Source organism: Arachis stenosperma, chromosome 4, assembly GCF_014773155.1.
Source record: "Arachis stenosperma cultivar V10309 chromosome 4, arast.V10309.gnm1.PFL2, whole genome shotgun sequence".
Taxonomy (NCBI): domain Eukaryota; kingdom Viridiplantae; phylum Streptophyta; class Magnoliopsida; order Fabales; family Fabaceae; genus Arachis; species Arachis stenosperma.
Genome location: NC_080380.1, coordinates 108,762,758 through 108,780,555, shown reverse-complemented (window position 1 = coordinate 108,780,555; position 17,798 = coordinate 108,762,758). Strand labels below are relative to the sequence as shown.

At 38.0% G+C, this 17,798-nt stretch overlaps 1 non-coding gene across 1 annotated transcript; it reads right to left on the bottom strand.

The window, feature by feature from the left end:
- Nucleotides 1–8,969: 8,969 nt before the first annotated feature.
- On the bottom strand, nucleotides 8,970–9,077 carry LOC130978536 (small nucleolar RNA R71). Its single transcript, XR_009086162.1, has one exon. It is a non-coding gene; the product is annotated as a small nucleolar RNA R71 (small nucleolar RNA).
- Between the last annotated feature and the right edge of the window lie 8,721 nt (nucleotides 9,078–17,798).

Genomic DNA, 17,798 nt, shown 5'->3' with positions numbered 1-17,798 from the left:
ATTAAATAACTGGAAGTAGAGTTACCAAGTCATTTCCCAAAGAGTTGACACAAGGTGCAGTTAATTGGTTAGGAATTTTCTGAATAATTTTTTTGAAGTGGAGAATGGAAAAATAAATGGTGCGAAGTTAAGGCAATAAAAATGACAAAAGGTTTTATATATTTGAAATAAAAGGCCTTGGCTAGGAGAAGATTAATTGGAATTTCTATCCTTGTCGTTTTCCCAAGTATAATGGTAAAAGGTTGTTGCTTCCACTTATTTATCCCTTAACTAATAAGGGAAGGTCAAGTAAGTAATACTAATTCTGATTCACAAGTCCCAATCACTCCCAGGGAGGGATTAGAGTTAGTGAAAATTGAGTTAGCCAGCAATTCCCAATTACAGATTAATACTTGAGTATTCTAATTCATGGATTTCCTATTAATCAACTCCAAAGCCAAGTTGGGAGCTCTACTCCATTAACATGAATACCATTTTCACAGACATGTCAAGGGAGTAGATAGGAGAATGGTAATTAAAATTAAATGAATAAAATTAAAATTGGTACTGATAATAAAAGAAATTTAACATGTAATGGAATTAAATATAAAAATAGTTCTTTGCATTAATAAATTCAAAACTGACAAAATACAAACATGAGTACCAATAACTAAATGGAAAACAAATGAGTAGAGTGATAGAAAGGCAAACTATAATGATGAAAACTTCAATCGAAGGTAGTAGCAACTCTCTCCAAATCCAATCCAAAAACAAACCTAAAAAATTACTAAGAACCCTAGGAGACGTAGTGTTTCTTTCTTTCTAGAATTCCCCAAAAACTAAAAAAACCTAAAATTCAAAATAAAGTGAAGTGTCCTCAGTCTCAGCTACACCCTGCCTCTAGTCTGTGTTTTTAGGCTTAAAACTGGGTCCAAATCAGCCCAGAAATCGCCCCCTGCAGGTTCTGATAATGCGGCACGTGACGCTCTGTCATGCGTACGCATACCCGTCGTTGGTCGTTTGCGCTTGTCACGCGTACGCGTCGCTGTAAAATGCGCCAATGCGCGCACACGCATCAGCCGTGCGTGCGCGTCGCTGCTTGCTTCTGATCTCTTTAGTTTCTTGTGTTCCTTCCATTTTGAGATGCCTCTTCTTCATCCTTTAAGCCATTCATGCCCTGTAAACCTGAAAACACTTGACAAACACATCATGGCATCGAATGGTAATAAAGGGGAATTAAAAATTAACAATTTAAAGGCTTAGAAAGCAAGTTTTCAATCATGGAACAAAATTAGAAATGATTTGTAAAACCATGCATTTTGTATGAATAAGTGTGTGAAGAATTTATAAAATCCACTCAATTTAGTACAAGATAAACCACAAAATAGTGGTTTATCAGCGGCATGCCACTCAATTTCTGCGTGATGAGGCTCAATTGTTGGGATAAGAGCTTGATTGCATCTACAGTGTCCACCTCCGTGCCTCCTTTCTTCCCTGAAGTCCTCTTAGAAGAGTATAAGTACTGAGTATTAGCAACCATCTCAATTAGCTCATTGGCCTTTTCAGGCATTTTCTTCATGTGCAAAGAACTACATGCAGAGTTATCTAGAGACATTTTGGCCATGTTAGAGAGTCTTTCATAGAAAATATGCACCCTGATCCAATCCGAGAACATGTCAGGAGAACACTTCCTAAGCATCAACTTATACCTCTCCCAAGCTTCATAGAGGGACCCATTATCTCCCTGCATAAAGGTCTGAACATCTGTTCTTAGCTTAGTCAGCCTCTGAGGAGGGAAGAACTTATTCAGAAACTTGTTAACTACCTTATCCCAAGTGTCCAAGCTCTCCTTGGGCAGATTATGAAGACACTGCTTTGCTCTATCTCTCACAGCAAATGGGAAGAGCATTAGCTTATAAACTTCAGGATTCACTCCATTCGTCTTTACAATGTCACAGATCTGCAGGATGTTGGAGATGAACAAGTTTGGATCTTCCTGTGGGAGTCCATGAAATTGACAGTTTTGTTGTACCAGAGTGATCAGCTGTGGCTTTAGCTCAAAATTATTTGCTCCAATGGGAGGCACAACAATACTGTTACCATAGAAATTAGGAGTGGGAGCAGTGTATGAACCTAGGGTCCTTCTAGGTTGCTCATTCCCATTTGAATCTATAGTGAACTTCTTCCTGTTCTTGCTCACACAAAAACAAAACTGGAAAAAGTGGGAATCTTTATGTTAGAGTGTAGAGAATTCCCAATGAGGTATCCTGTGTAAAAGAAATAAAATAAATAACACAAGCAGTAATTCAAAAAAATTTTCAAAAAATATTTAGGAAAAATTAAACTATTAATTCAAAAATTAAACTAAGAGAAACACTAATATTTTTGAAAATTTAAAAAAAGAATAAAATTAATTAACATAAGAAATATAGTTAAAAAAATTCAAAAATAAATAGGAAAATAAATTAATAAAAGTTTGAAAATTGGATAAAGGAAATCAGCTAATGTTTTCGACAAATAAAAAAGAGAAAAAAATTAAAAGAAAAATAGAAGACAAACAAATAAAGAGACACCAAGCTTAATTTCAGAAATTAACGAAAAACAAATCAAACCTAATTCAAAAATTAAAAGGAAAATAAACAAACAAAACTAAGAAAAATACCTAATCTAAGCAATCAGACAACTAGTAGTTGTCAATCACTGTCAGTCCCCAGCAATGGCACCAAAAACTTGGTGCAGATTTTAGAATGTCCACAACTGAACCGGCAAGTGTATTGGGTCGTCCAAGTAATACCTCAGGTGAGTGAGGGTCGATCCCACGAGGACAGAGGAACTAAGCAACAACGGTCAATTGATTGGCTTAGTTAGGCGAACAGAAAAGTTGATTGTGTGGGTTTTTAAAAGCATTAAACAATAAAACAAGAGTAAAGAAAGCAAATAGTGAGTTTGGTGTGGAGATAAATGAGAGAAATAGTTATGGTATCGGAGATGTTTACTTTTCCAAATTAAGGTTTCTTACCAACTATTTTAATCATGCAAGATTCATTTCATCGCAAACTGTAATTACTAAACCCTAATCTCTTAGTGATTTAGTCTCCTCTAACCTTCATCAACCGCCAATCTCTTGGTCACTTGATTCGATTAGAGGGTTAAGTGCAAAGCTAGTTATGGCCACAAATACCCCAATTCCCCAAAGCTAAATGGATTATATGTCACGTATCCAGATTAGTTCAAGTAGTTAGCAATTTAGGAGGAATTTACTTTCAAGCTGTTGTTCATGTGAGAGACCTCTCGAGGATTATAAAAACTCATCTAGAATAAGGGTCATACTCTCGTTCCACCTAGATTCATAAAATTAAGAACGAAAGTAATCCTTGAAATTGAATCAGTACATTAATTAAAATAGAAAAATAATATTCTCAATCCATAGAAATAAACAGACCTCCTAACCTTAACCAAAGAGGTTTAGTGGCTCATGACTTACGGAGAAAAACTAGGGTTCTGAAAATGTGTGAAAGAGAAAATATTCCGAAGTCCCAAGATCCCCTAAAGGGTGTATCTTTTCCCTTTTATGTCTAACCTTATATAATTTGAAACTAAACTAAAATAATCAATTCTAAACCTAAAAGATTTTATTTGTAAAAATTACAAAAATATAAAATACTAAGTAAAAGATAAATCTAGCTAAAGATGCTCCTTTGGGTGAGGTTGACCTATATTACCAGAGTTTAGCGCCAGAATTGGCATTCAGTGCCAGAATTCTGTCCTTGCTGGGGCTAAATGCCAGGCTCGGCATTTAGTGCCCTTCATTGTAGTAATTCCAAAAGAAAATTATGGACTATTATATATCGTTGGAAAGCTCTGGAAGCTGGCTTTCCAACGCTATCAAAGATTCATCAATTGGACATGTGTAGCTCTAGTTATGTTCGTTGGAATGCAAGGAGATCGGGGTTGACAGTATCTACTTTCTTCCTTTATTTTTGCACAAAACTCTGCCAAATTTCCTGAATTTTACCTGAAATAATAAAAACACCAAAACAAGTCAAAGTAGCATCTAAAGAGGATTTTTTCACTAAAATGTAATAAAACTTAATAAATTCTAACTAAAAATGACTAGAAAATAAGGGAAAATGGGTACAGGATGCTCACGCATCACCCGACACGTTCGGTAGCTAACCTGAACATTGTCTTGTCTACTGTTTACTCACTATATAGCATAGCCTCACAGGGTGAGTGCCCTGTACGCCTCACAAACAGAAGGAACTTCACAGAGTTAAGTGCTTTGTACGCCTCATAGACACTGATGAGCGGATAATTTATACGCTTTTTGGCATTGATTTTAGGTAGTTTTTAGTAGGATCTAGCTACTTTTAGGGATATTTTCATTAGTTTTTATGCAAAATTCACATTTCTGGACTTTACTATGAGTTTGTGTGTTTTCTGTGATTTCAAGTATTTTCTGGCTGAAATTGAGGGACCTGAGCAAAAATCTGAGGAGGCTGACAAAGGACTGCTGATGCTGTTGGATTCTGATCTCTCTGCACTCTAAATGGATTTTCTGGGGCTACAAAACTCCAAATGGCGTGCTCTCAATGGCGTTGGAAAGTAGACATCCAGATCTTTCCAGCAATATATAATGGTCCATACTTTGTTCGAGTTTAGACGACGCAAACTGGCGTTCAACGCCAATTCCATGCTGCATTCTGGAGTAAAACGCCAGAAACACGTCACAAACCAGAGTTAAACGCCAAAAACACGTTACAACTTGGCGTTTAACTCCAAAGGAAGCCTCTGCACGTGTAAAGTTCAAGCTCAGCCCAAGCACACACCAAGTGGGCCCCGGAAGTGGATTTCTGCATCAATCACTTATCTCTGTAACCCTAATAGCTAGTTTTAGTATAAATATAACTTTTTACTATTGTACTAGGGTCTTTTTGACCACATCTTTGGTCTCAGTTTTAATCTATTGTTCATCTTAGGAGACTATTGATCACATTTTGGGGGCTGTCAATTCGGCCATGCCTGGACCATCACTTATGTATTTTCAACGGTGGAGTTTCTACACACCATAGATTAAGGTATGGAGCTCTGCTGTATCTCGAGTTTTAACGCAAAGTACTACTGATGAGCGGATAATTTATACGCTTTTTGGCATTGTTTTTAGTATGTTTTTAGTATGTTTTAGTTAGTTTTTATTATATTTTTATTAGTTTTTAATTAAAATTTACTTTTCTGGACTTTACTATGAGTTTGTGTGTTTTTCTGTGATTTCAGGTATTTTCTGGTTGAAATTGAGGGACCTGAGCAAAAATCTGATTCAGAGGCTGAAAAGGACTGCAGATGCTGTTGGATTCTGACCTCCCTGCACTCGAAGTGGATTTTTTAGGGCTACAGAAGCCCAATTGGCGCGCTCTTAACTGCGTTGGAAAGTAGACATCCTGGGCTTTCCAGCAATATATGATAGTCTATACTTTTTCCAAGATTTGATGGCCCAAACCGGTGTTCCAAATCAGCTCAAAACTGCCCGGCGTTAAACGCCGGAACTGGCACAAGAATAGGAGTTAAACGCCAAAACTGGCACAAAAGCTGGCATTTAACTCCAAGAAAAGTCTCTACACATGAAAGCTTCAATGCTCAGCCCAAGCACACACCAAGTGGGCCCGGAAGTGGATTTTTATGTCATTTACTCATTTCTGTAAACCCTAAGTTACTAGTTATCTACAAATAGGACCTTTTGCTATTGTATTTTAATCTTTTGATCACTTTAGATATTAGGATCATCTTTGGACGTCTAGTTCTTAGATCATGGGAGGCTGGCCATTCGGCCATGCCTAGACCTTGTTCTTATGTATTTTCAATGGTGGAGTCTCTACACACCATAGATTAAGGTGTGGAGCTCTGCTGTACCTCGAGTATTAATGCAATTACTATTGTTCTTCTATTCAATTCAGCTTATTCTTATTCTAAGATATTCATTCGCACCCAAGAACATGATGAATGTGATGATCATGTGACGCTCATCATCATTCTCACTTATGAACGCGTGCCTGACAACCACTCCCGTTCTACAAGCAAACAAGGCTTGAATGTTTATCTCTTGGATTCCTTAATCAGAATCTTTGTGGTATAGGCTAGAATTGATGGCGGCATTCAAGAGAATCTTGAAGGTATAAACCTTGTCTGTGGTATTTTGAGTAGGATTCAATGATTGAATGACTGTGACGAGCTTCAAACTCCTGAAGGTTGGGCGTTAGTGACAGACGCAAAAGAATCAATGGATTCTATTCCAACCTGATTGAGAACCGACAGCTGATTAGCCGTGCTGTGACAGAGTGCGTTGAACATTTTCACTGAGAGGACGGGACTGTAACCACTGACAACGGTGATGCCCAACATACAGCTTGCCATGAAAAGAAGTAAGAAGGATTGGATGAAGACAGTAGGAAAGCAGAGAGACGGAAGGGACAAAGCATCTCCATACGCTTATCTGAAATTCCCACCAATGAATTGCATAAGTATCTCTATATTTGTTTTATGTTTTATTCATATATCCTCCATAACCATTTGAGTTTGCCTGACTGAGATTTACAAGGTGACCATAGCTTGCTTCATACCAACAATCTCCGTGGGATCGACCCTTACTCGCGTAAGGTTTATTACTTGCTGGTTAGTTGTGTGAAGTTGTGATAAATAGTTGAGATTGCAATTGAGCGTACCATGTTAATGGCGCCATTGATGATTACAATTTCGTGCACCAAGTTTTTGGCGCCGTTGCCGGGGTATTGTTTGAGTATGGACAACTGACGGTTCATCTTGTTGCTTAGATTAGGTAATTTTATTTTATTTTGTTCTTCAGAATTTTTAAGAATGAATTCTAGAGTTTCATGATGATTTGTTGAAGTCTGGCTGGCTGTGAAGCCATGTCTAATCTTATTGGACCGAGGTTTCAACTTATCATCACAAGAGCTTGTTGATTTCTATCAATTCTGCTGTTGTGAGTAATGATCTGCTAAGGCTTGGCTGGCCATTGGCCATGTCTAGTGTTTTGGACCGGAGCTTTCTTTGAAAGCTTGGCTGGCTGTGAAGCCATGTGTAATTCCTGGACCGGAGTCTTAGACTAGCATTGCAATGATTCCTGGAATTCTCATTAAGAATTTTGATATCTTTATTTTCTTTTCCACTTAATTTTCGAAAAAAAAAACCAAAAAATTACAAAATCATAAAAACCAAAAATATTTTATGTTTCTTATTTGAGTCTAGTGTCTCATTTTAAGTTTAGTGTCAATTACATGTTTCTTGCATTCATTCATGTGTCTTAATTGATCTTCAAGTTGTTCTTGATGATTTCCTTGCTCTGATCTTTAAATTCTCTTGTCTTGAGTGTTTTGTTGTTTCTCATATGCATTCTTAATTAGTTAGTGTCAATAGTATACAAACTTCTAAGTTTGGTGTCTTGCATGCAGTGTCTGTTTGATTTTAGTTGCATTTTGATTATTCCTCATTACTAAAAATCCAAAAAAATTTTGAATTTGTGTCTTTTCAAGTCAATAATACAGAGAATTGAAGATTCAGAACATACAGCAGAGGAATTGCACAGAAAAAGCTGGGCGTTCAAAATGCCCAGTGGGGAAGGAAAACTGGCGTTTAAACGCCTGCCAGGGTGCCTGGCTGGGCGTTTAACGCCCAAAAGGGTAGTGTTTTGGGCGTTAAACGCCAGAATGTACACCATTCTGGGCGTTTAACGCCAGGATGGCACTAGAGGAAAGATTTTGTTTTTAATGCAAAATTTTTTTCAAGTTTTCAAAATTTTTTCAAAATCAAATCTTTTTCAAATCATATCTTTTCAATCATATGTTTTCAAAATCAATTTCTTTCTATTTTTAAAGATACTTGCTAACAATTAATGATTTGATTCAACAATTCAAGTATGTTGCCTTTTCTGTTGAGAAAGGTTTAATGTCTGAATCATATCTTTCTTGTTAGCCAAGTCATTAGTTTTCAAAATCAAATCTTTTTAAATTGTTTTTCAAATCATATCTTCTCAATCACATCTTTTTAAAACCATAACTTCTCAATCATATCTTCTTAATCACATCTTTTTTCAAAATAGTTTTCAATCATATCTTTCTAATTTCTGATTTCAAAATTTTTTTTCAAAAATCACTTGATTTCTTTTCCACTCTTAGTTTTCGAAAATCAATTAGTGTTTTTCAAAATGTTTTTAAAATCTTTTTAATTTATTTTCGAAAATTTCTTCCCCTCTTCTCACTTCCTTCTATTTATGGACTAACACTCCTCCTTAATGCACAATTTGAACTCCATGTTTCTTGATAAGTTCGAATTTTCTACCCCTTCCTTCTAAATTTCTTTTCCTCTGACACCTCAAGGAATCTCTATACTGTGACATAGAGGATTCCATATTTTCTTGTTCTCTTCTCTTTTATATGAGCAGGAGCAAAGACAAAAGCATTCTTGTTGAGGATGACCCTGAACCTGAAAGGACCTTGAAGCGAAAGCTATGAGAAGCTAAGGCACAAATCTCTGTAGAGGACCTAACAGAATTCTTCAAAGAAGAAGAAACCATGGTAGCCGAGAACAACAACAACAATGCCAACAATGCAAGGAAGGTGCTTGGTGACTTTATTGCACCTACTCCCGACTTCTATGGGAGAAGCATCTCTATCCCTGCCATTGGAGCAAACAACTTTGAGCTTAAGCCTCAATTAGTTTCTCTAATGCAACAGAATTGCAAGTTCCATGGACTTCCATTGGAAGATCCTCATCAGTTTTTAGCTCAATTCTTGCAAATCTGTGATACTGTCAAGACTAATGGGGTTGACCCTGAGGTCTATAGACTTATGCTATTCCCTTTTGCTGTAAGAGACAGAGCTAGAATTTGGGTGGACTCACAACCTAAAGAAAGCCTGAACTCTTGGGAAAAGCTAGTCAATGCCTTCTTGGCAAAGTTCTTTCCACCTCAAAAATTGAGTAAGCTTAGAGTGGAAGTCTAAACCTTCAGACAGAAGGAAGGTGAATCCCTCTATGAAGCTTGGGAAAGATACAAACAATTGATCAGAAAGTGTCCTTCTGACATGCTTTCTGAATGGAGCATCATAGGTATCTTCTATGATGGTCTGTCTGAACTGTCCAAGATGTCATTGGATAGCTCTGCTGGAGGATCTCTTCATCTGAAGAAGACGCTTGCAGAAGCTCAAGAACTCATTGAAATGGTTGCAAATAACCAATTCATGTACACTTCTGAAAGGAATCCTGTGAACAATGGGACAAATCAGAAGAAAGGAGTTCTTGAGATTGATACTCTGAATGCCATATTGGCCCAGAACAAAATATTGACTTAGCAAGTCAATATGATCTCTCAAAGTCTGTCTGGAATGCAAGCTGCACCAGTCAGTACTAAGGATGCTTCATCTGAAGAAGAAGCTTATGATCCTGAGAACCCTTCAATGGAAGAGGTGAATTACATGGGAGAACCCTATGGAAACACCTATAATCCTTCATGGGGAAATCATCCAAATCTCTCATGGAAGGATCAACAGAGACCTCAACAAGGTTTCAACAACAATAATGGTGGAAGAAACAGGTTTAGCAATGGCAAGCCTTTTCCATCATCATCTCAGCAACAGACAGAGAGTTCTAAGCAGAGCCACTCTGACTTAGCAACCATGGTCTCTGATCTAATCAAAGCCACTCAAAGTTTCATGACTAAAACAAGGTCCTCCATTAGAAACTTGGAGGCACACATGGGTCAGCTGAGTAAGAAAATTACTGAACTCCCTCCTAGTACTCTTCCAAGCAATACAGAAGAGAATCCAAAAGGAGAGTGCAAGGCCATCAACATGGCCAAAATTGGAGAGGAAGAAGGGGCAGTGAACGCCACTGAGGAAGACCTCAATGGACGTCCACTGGCCTCCAATGAGTTCCCTAATGAGGAACCATGGGAATCCGAGGCTCACACTGAGACTATAGAGATTCCATTAGATTTACTTCTGCCATTCATGAGCTCTGATGAGTATTCTTCCTCTGAAGAGGATGAATATGTTACTGAAGAGCAAGTTGCTAAATACCTTGGAGCAATCATGAAGCTAAATGACAAGTTATTTGGTAATGAGACTTGGGAGGATGAACCCCCTTTGCTCACCAAAGAACTGGATGACTTGACTAGGAAGAGATTACCTCAAAAGAGACAGGATCCTGGGAAGTTTTCAATACCTTGTACCATAGGCACCATGACCTTTAAGAAGGCTCTGTGTGACTTAAGGTCAAGTATAAACCTCATGCCTCTCTCTGTAATGGAGAAGCTAGGGATCTTTGAGGTGCAAGCTGCAAGAATCTCACTAGAGATGGCAGACAACTCATGAAAACAAGCTTATGGACTTGTAGAGGATGTTCTGGTAAAAGTTGAAGACCATTACATCCCTGCTGATTTCATAGTCCTAGAGACTGGGAAGTACATGGATGAATCCATCATCCTTGGTAGACCCTTCCTAGCCACAGCAAAGGCTGTGATTGATGTGGACAGAGGAGAATTGATAATTCAAGTGAATGAAGAATCCTTTGTGTTTAAGGCTCATGGATATCCCTCTGTAACCATGGAGAGGAAGCATGAAGAGCTTCTCTCAAAACAGAGTCAAACAGAGCCCCCACAGTTAAACTCTAAGTTTGGTGTTGGGAGGCCACAACCAAATTCTAAGTTTGGTATTGAACCCCCACATTCAAACTCTAAGTTTGGTGTTGGGAGGTTCCAACATTGCTCTGAATATCTGTGAGGCTCCATGAGAGCCAACTGTCAAGCTACTGACATTAAAGAAGCGCTTGTTGGGAGGCAACCCCATGTTATATTTATCTATTTTCCTTTGCTATTTTATGTTTTCTGTAGGTTGATGATCATGGGAAGTCACAAAATCAATTGAAAAAGCAAAAGCAGAATGAAAAATAGAAAGAAAAACAGCACACCATGGAGGAAAACCTTGCTAGCGTTCAAACGCCAGTAAGGGCAGCAAATGGGCGTTTAACGCCCAGTCTGGCACCATTCTGGGCGTTTAACGCCAGAAAGGGGCACCAGACTGGCGTTAAACGCCAGGAAAGGGCAAGAAGCTGGCGTTAAACGCCAGAAATGGGCACCAGCCCGGCGTTTAATGCCAGAATTGGCATAAAGAGTATTTTTGCTCGCCACTTGGTGCAGGGATGAATTTTCCTTGACACCTCAGGATCTGTGGACACCATAGGATCCCCACCTACCCCACCACTCTCTCTCTTCTTCACCCATTCCCTAAAAACCCCTCACCTATCAAATTCCACTATTCTCTTCACCACTCACATCCATCCTTCATAAAACCCCACCTACCTCACCATTCAAATTCAAACCACTTTCCCTCCCAAACCCACCCATAATGGCCGAACCATACACCCCCCTCCACTCCTATATAAACCCATCTTCACTCCTTCATTTTCACACAACCTAAACACTACTTCTCCCCCTTGGCCGAAATACAAAGCCACCCCATCTCCTCTATTTCTTCTTCTTCTACTCTCTTCTTTCTTCTTTGCTCGAGGACGAGCAAACCTTCTAAGTTTGGTGTGGTAAAAGCATTGCTTTTTGTTTTTTCATAACCATTTATGGCACCTAAGGCCGGAGAAACCTCTAGAAAGAGGAAAGGGAAAGCAAAAGCTTCCACTTCCGAGTCATGGGAGATGGAGAGATTCATCTCAAGGGTGCATCAAGACCACTTCTATGAAGTTGTGGCCATGAAGAAGGTGATCCCCGAGGTCCCTTTCAAACTCAAAAAGAGTGAATATCCAGAGATCCGACATGAGATCCGAAGAAGAGGTTGGGAAGTTCTTACCAACCCCATTCAACAAGTCAGAATCTTAATGGTTCAAGAGTTCTATGCCAATGCATGGATCACCAAGAACCATGATCAAAGTGTGAACCCAGACCCAAAGAATTGGCTTACAATGGTTCGGGGGAAATGCTTAGATTTTAGTCCAGAAAATGTAAGGTTGGCATTCAACTTGCCCATGATGCAAGGAGATGAACACCCTTACACTAGAAAGGTCAACTTTGATCAAAGGTTGGACCAAGTCCTCATAGACATTTGTGAAGAGGGCGCTCAATGGAAGAGAGATTCAAGAGGAAAGCTGGTTCAACTGAGAAGGCATGACCTCAAGCCCGTGGCTAGGGGATGGTTGGAGTTTATCCAATGCTCAATCATTCCCACTAGCAACCGGTCTGAAGTTACTATAGACCGGGCCATCATGATTCATAGCATCATGATTGGAGAAGAAGTAGAAGTTCATGAGGTTATAGCCCAAGAACTTTATAAGGTGGCGGACAAGTCCTCTACCTTGGCAAGGTTAGCCTTTCCTCATCTCATTTGTCACCTCTGTTATTCAGTTGGAGTTGACATAGAGGGAGACATCCTCATTAATGAGGACAAGCCCATCACTAAGAAAAGGATGGAGCAAACAAGAGATCCCACTCATCATGAAATCCTTGAGATGCCTCATGGGATGCACTTTCCTCCACAAAACTATTGGGAGCAAATCAACACCTCCCTAGGAGAATTAAGTTCCAATATGGGACAACTGAGGGTGGAGCACCAAGAACATTCCATCCTCCTCCATGAAATTAGAGAAGATCAAAGAATCATGAAAGAGGAGCAACAAAGGCAAGGAAGAGACATTGAGGAGCTCAATCACTCCATAAGATCTTCAAAAGGAAGAACAAGCCACCATCACTAAGGTGGACCCGTTCTTTAATCTCCTTGTCCTTCATTTTACTGTTTTTCGAAAATTTATGCTTATGTTTGTCTATGCTTGTGTCTTATGATCATTAGTGTCTTAGTGTCTATGCCTTAAAGTTATGAATGTCCTATGAATCCATCACCTTTCTTAAATGAAAAATGTTCTTAATTGAAAAAGAAAAGAATTGCATGAATTTCAAATTTTATAACAGATTAATTATTTTGATATGGTGGCAATACTTTTGTTTTCTGAATGTATGCTTAAACAGTGCATATGTCTTTTGAATTTGTTGTTCATGAATGTTGGCTCTTGAAAGAATGATGAAAAAGGAGACATGTTACTGAGGATCTGAAAAATCATAAAAATGATTCTTGAAGCAAGAAAAAGCAGTGAATACAAAAAAAAATAAAAGAAAAAAAGAGGAGAAAATCGAAAAAAAAAAGAGAAAAAGAAAAAAGAAAAAAATAAAGTTATGATCCAAGGCAAAAAGGGTGTTCTTAAGAACCCTGGACACCTCTAATTGGGGACTCTAGCAAAGCTGAGTCACAATCTGAAAAGGTTCACCCAGTTATATGTCTGTGGCATGTATGTATCCGGTGGTAATACTGGAAGACAGAGTGCTTTGGGCCACGGCCAAGACTCATAAAGTAGCTGTGTTCAAGAATCATCATACTTAACTAGGAGAATCAATAACACTATCTGGATTCTGAGTTCCTATAGAAGCCAATCATTCTGAATTTCAAAGGATAGAGTGAGATGCCAAAATTGTTCAGAGGCAAAAAGCTAAAAGCCCCGCTCATTTAATTAATACTGATCTTCATAGATGTTTTTGGAATTCATTGCATATTCTCTTCTTTTTATCTTATTTGATTTTCAGTTGCTTGAGGACAAGCAATAATTTAAGTTTGGTGTTGTGATGAGCGGATAATTTATACGCTTTTTGGTATTGTTTTTAGTATGTTTTTAGTATGTTTTAGTTAGTTTTTATTATATTTTTATTAGTTTTTAATTAAAATTTACTTTTCTGGACTTTACTATGAGTTTGTGTGTTTTTCTGTGATTTCAGGTATTTTCTGGCGGAAATTGAGGGACCTGAGCAAAAATCTGATTCAGAGGCTAAAAAGGACTGCAGATGCTGTTGGATTCTGACCTCCCTGCACTCGAAGTGGATTTTCTAGAGCTACAGAGGCCCAATTAGCGCGCTCTCTACTGCGTTGGAAAGTAGACATCCTGGGCTTTCCAGAAATATATGATAGTCCATACTTTGCCCAAGATTTGATGGCCCAAATCGGCGTTCCAAATCAGCTCAAAACTGCCCGGCATTAAACGCCGGAGTTGGCACAAGAATGGGAGTTAAACGCCAAAACTGGCACAAAAGCTGGCGTTTAACTCCAAGAAAAGTCTCTACACATGAAAGCTTCAATGCTCAGCCCAAGCACACACCAAGTGGGCCCGGAAGTGGATTTTTATGTCATTTACTCATTTCTGTAAACCCTAAGTTACTAGTTATCTACAAATAGGACCTTTTGCTATTGTATTTTAATCTTTTGATCACTTTAGATATTAGGATCATCTTTGGATGTCTAGTTCTTAGATCATGGGAGGCTGGCCATTCGGCCATGCCTAGACCTTGTTCTTATGTATTTTCAACGGTGGAGTCTCTACACACCATAGATTAAGGTGTGGAGCTCTGCTGTACCTCGAGTATTAATGCAATTACTATTGTTCTTCTATTCAATTCAGCTTATTCTTGTTCTAAGATATTCATTCGCACCCAAGAACATGATGAATGTGATGATTATGTGACGCTCATCATCATTCTCACTTATGAACGCGTGCCTGACAACCACTCCCGTTCTACAAGCAAACAAGGCTTGAATGTTTATCTCTTGGATTCCTTAATCAGAATCTTCATGGTATAAGCTAGAATTGATGGCGGCATTCAAGAGAATCCGGAAGGTCTAAACCTTGTCTGTGGTATTCTGAGTAGGATTCAATGATTGAATGACTGTGACGAGCTTCAAACTCCTGAAGGCTGGGCGTTAGTGACAGACGCAAAAGAATCAATGGATTCTATTCCAACCTGATTGAGAACCGACAGATAATTAGCCGTGCTGTGATAGAGTGCGTTGAACATTTTCACTGAGAGGACGGGACTGTAGCCACTGACAACGGTGATGCCCAACATACAGCTTGCCATGGAAAGGAGTAAGAAGGATTGGATGAAGACAGTAGGAAAGCAGAGAGACGGAAGGGACAAAGCATCTCCAGACGCTTATCTAAAATTCCCACCAATGAATTGCATAAGTATCTCTATCTTTGTTTTATGTTTTATTCATATATCCTCCATAACCATTTGAGTTTGCCTGACTGAGATTTACAAGGTGACCATAGCTTGCTTCATACCAACAATCTCCGTGGGATCGACCCTTACTCACGTAAGGTTTATTACTTGGACGACCCAGTGCACTTGCTGGTTAGTTGTGCGAAGTTGTGATAAATAGTTGAGATTGCAATTGAGCGTACCATGTTAATGGCACCATTGATGATCACAATTTCATGCACCAACTACTATCTTTTATTCAATTCAACTTGTTCTTATTCTAAGATATTCATTGCACTTCAACATGACGAATGTGATGATCCGTGACACTCATCATCATTCTGACCTATGAACACGTGATTGACAACCACTTCCGTTCTACCTCAGAATGAACGAATATCTCTTGGATTCCTTAATCAGAATCTTCGTGGTATAAGCTAGAATTATTGGCGGCCATTCTTGAGAATTCGGAAAGTCTAAACCTTATCTGTGGTATTCCGAGTAGGATTCAGGGATTGAATGACTGTGACGAGCTTCAAACTCGCGATTGTTGGGCGTGGTGACAGACGCAAAAGAATCAATGGATTCTATTCCGACATGATCGAGAACCAACAGATGATTAGCCGTACTGTGACAGAGCATTTGGACCATTTTTACTGAGAGGATGGGATGTAGCCATTGACAACGTGATGCCCTACATACAGCTTGCCATGGAAAGGAGTATGAAGGATTGAAGGAAGGTATTAGGAAAGCAGAGATTCAACAGGGATAAAGCATCTCCATACACTTATCTGAAATTCCAACCAATGATTTACATAAGTATCTCTATCTTTATTTTATGTTTTATTTATTATTATTTTCGAAAACCATTATAACCATTTGAATATGCCTAACTGAAATTTACAAGATGACCATAGCTTGCTTCATACCAACAATCTCCGTGGGATCAACCCTTACTCACGTAAGGTATTACTTGGACGACCCAGTGCACTTGCTGGTTAGTTGTGCGGAGTTGTGACAAAGTGTGATTCATGTTTGAGAGTGCTACCAAGTTTTTGGCACCATTGTTGATGATCACAATTTTGTGCACCAAGTTTTTGGCGCCGTTGCCGGGGATTGTTTGAGTTTGGACAACTGACGGCTCATCTTGTTGCTCAGATTAGGTAATTTTCTTTTCAAAAATTTTTCAAAAATCTTTCAAAAATTTTTTTCTTTATTTTCGTTTTTCAAAAATATAATTTTCGAAAAATACAAAAAAAGTTTTCTCTCTTGATCTTCAAAGTGTTCAAAGTATTCTTGGTGTTTATCTTGACATTCATAGTGTTCTTGCATACATCATTGGTTTTGATCCAAAATTTTCATGTTTTGGGTCATATTTGTATTTTCTCTCTCCTCATTAAAAATTTAAAAATAAAAAATATCTTTTCCTTATTTTACTAAAAAATTTGAAATCTTTAGGACTTAGTCAAAAATTTTTAAAATAAGTTGTTTCTTGTTAGTCAAGTCAAGATTTCAATTTTAAAAATCCTATCTTTTCAAAACCTTTTCAAAAATCAAATCTTTTTCATTTTTATTTTATGATTTTCGAAAATTTAAAAATATTTTTCAAAATCTTTTTCTTATCTTTATTTCATAATTTTCGAAAACTTTACTAACAATTAATGTGATTGATTAAAAAATTTGAAGTTTGTTACTTTCTTGTTAAGAAAGGTTCAATCTTTAAGTTCTAGAATCATATCTTTTAGTTTCTTGTTAGTCAAGTAATCAATTTTAATTTTAAAAATTAAATCTTTTTCAAAAATTTGATTTCAAAAAAAATCTTTTCTAACTTCTTATCTTTTCAAAATTGATTTTCAAATCTTTTTCAACTAACTAATTGACTTTTTGTTTGTTTCTTATCTTTTTCAAAACCACCTAACTACTTTTCTCTTTCTAATTTTCGAAAATGCCTCCCTCTTTTTCAAAATTCTTAAATTTTTTTTCGAAATTCTCTCCTTCTCATCTCTTTCTATTTATTTTATTTATTTACTAACACTTCTCTTCATCTTAAAATTCGAACCCTCTCTTCTCTTCTGTGTTCGAATTTTTCTCTTCTTCATTCTTATTCTTCTTTTCTTTTACTCACATAAAGGAATCTCTCTACTGTGGTAAAGGGGATCCCTATTATTATTGTCTGTTCTCTTCTTTTTCATATGAGCAGGAGCAGGGACAAGAACTTTCTTGTTGAAGCAGATCTGGAACCTGAAAGGACTCTGAAGAAGAAGCTAAGAGAAGCTAAAGCACAACAATCCAGAGAAAACCTTGTGAGAATCTCGAAAAAGAGAGAGACATGGCCGAACCCAATAACAATGGTAGAGGCACAAGGAGGATGCTTGGTGACTATACTACACCTACTTCCAAATTTGATGGAAGAAGCATCTCAATCCCTGCCATTGAAGCAAATAATTTTGAGCTGAAACCTCAACTAGTTGCTCTAATGCAATAGAACTGCAAGTTTCATGGACTTCCATCAGAAGATCCCTATCAGTTTTTAACTAAATTCTTGCAGATCTGTGAGACTGTTAAGACTAATGGAGTAGATCCTAAAGTTTACAGGCTCTTGCTTTTCCCTTTTGCTGTAAGAGACAGAGCTAGAACATGGTTAGACTTACAACCTAAAGATAGCCTGGACTCTTGGGATAAGCTGGTCACGGCCTTCTTGGCTAAGTTCTTTCCTCCTCAAAAGCTAAGC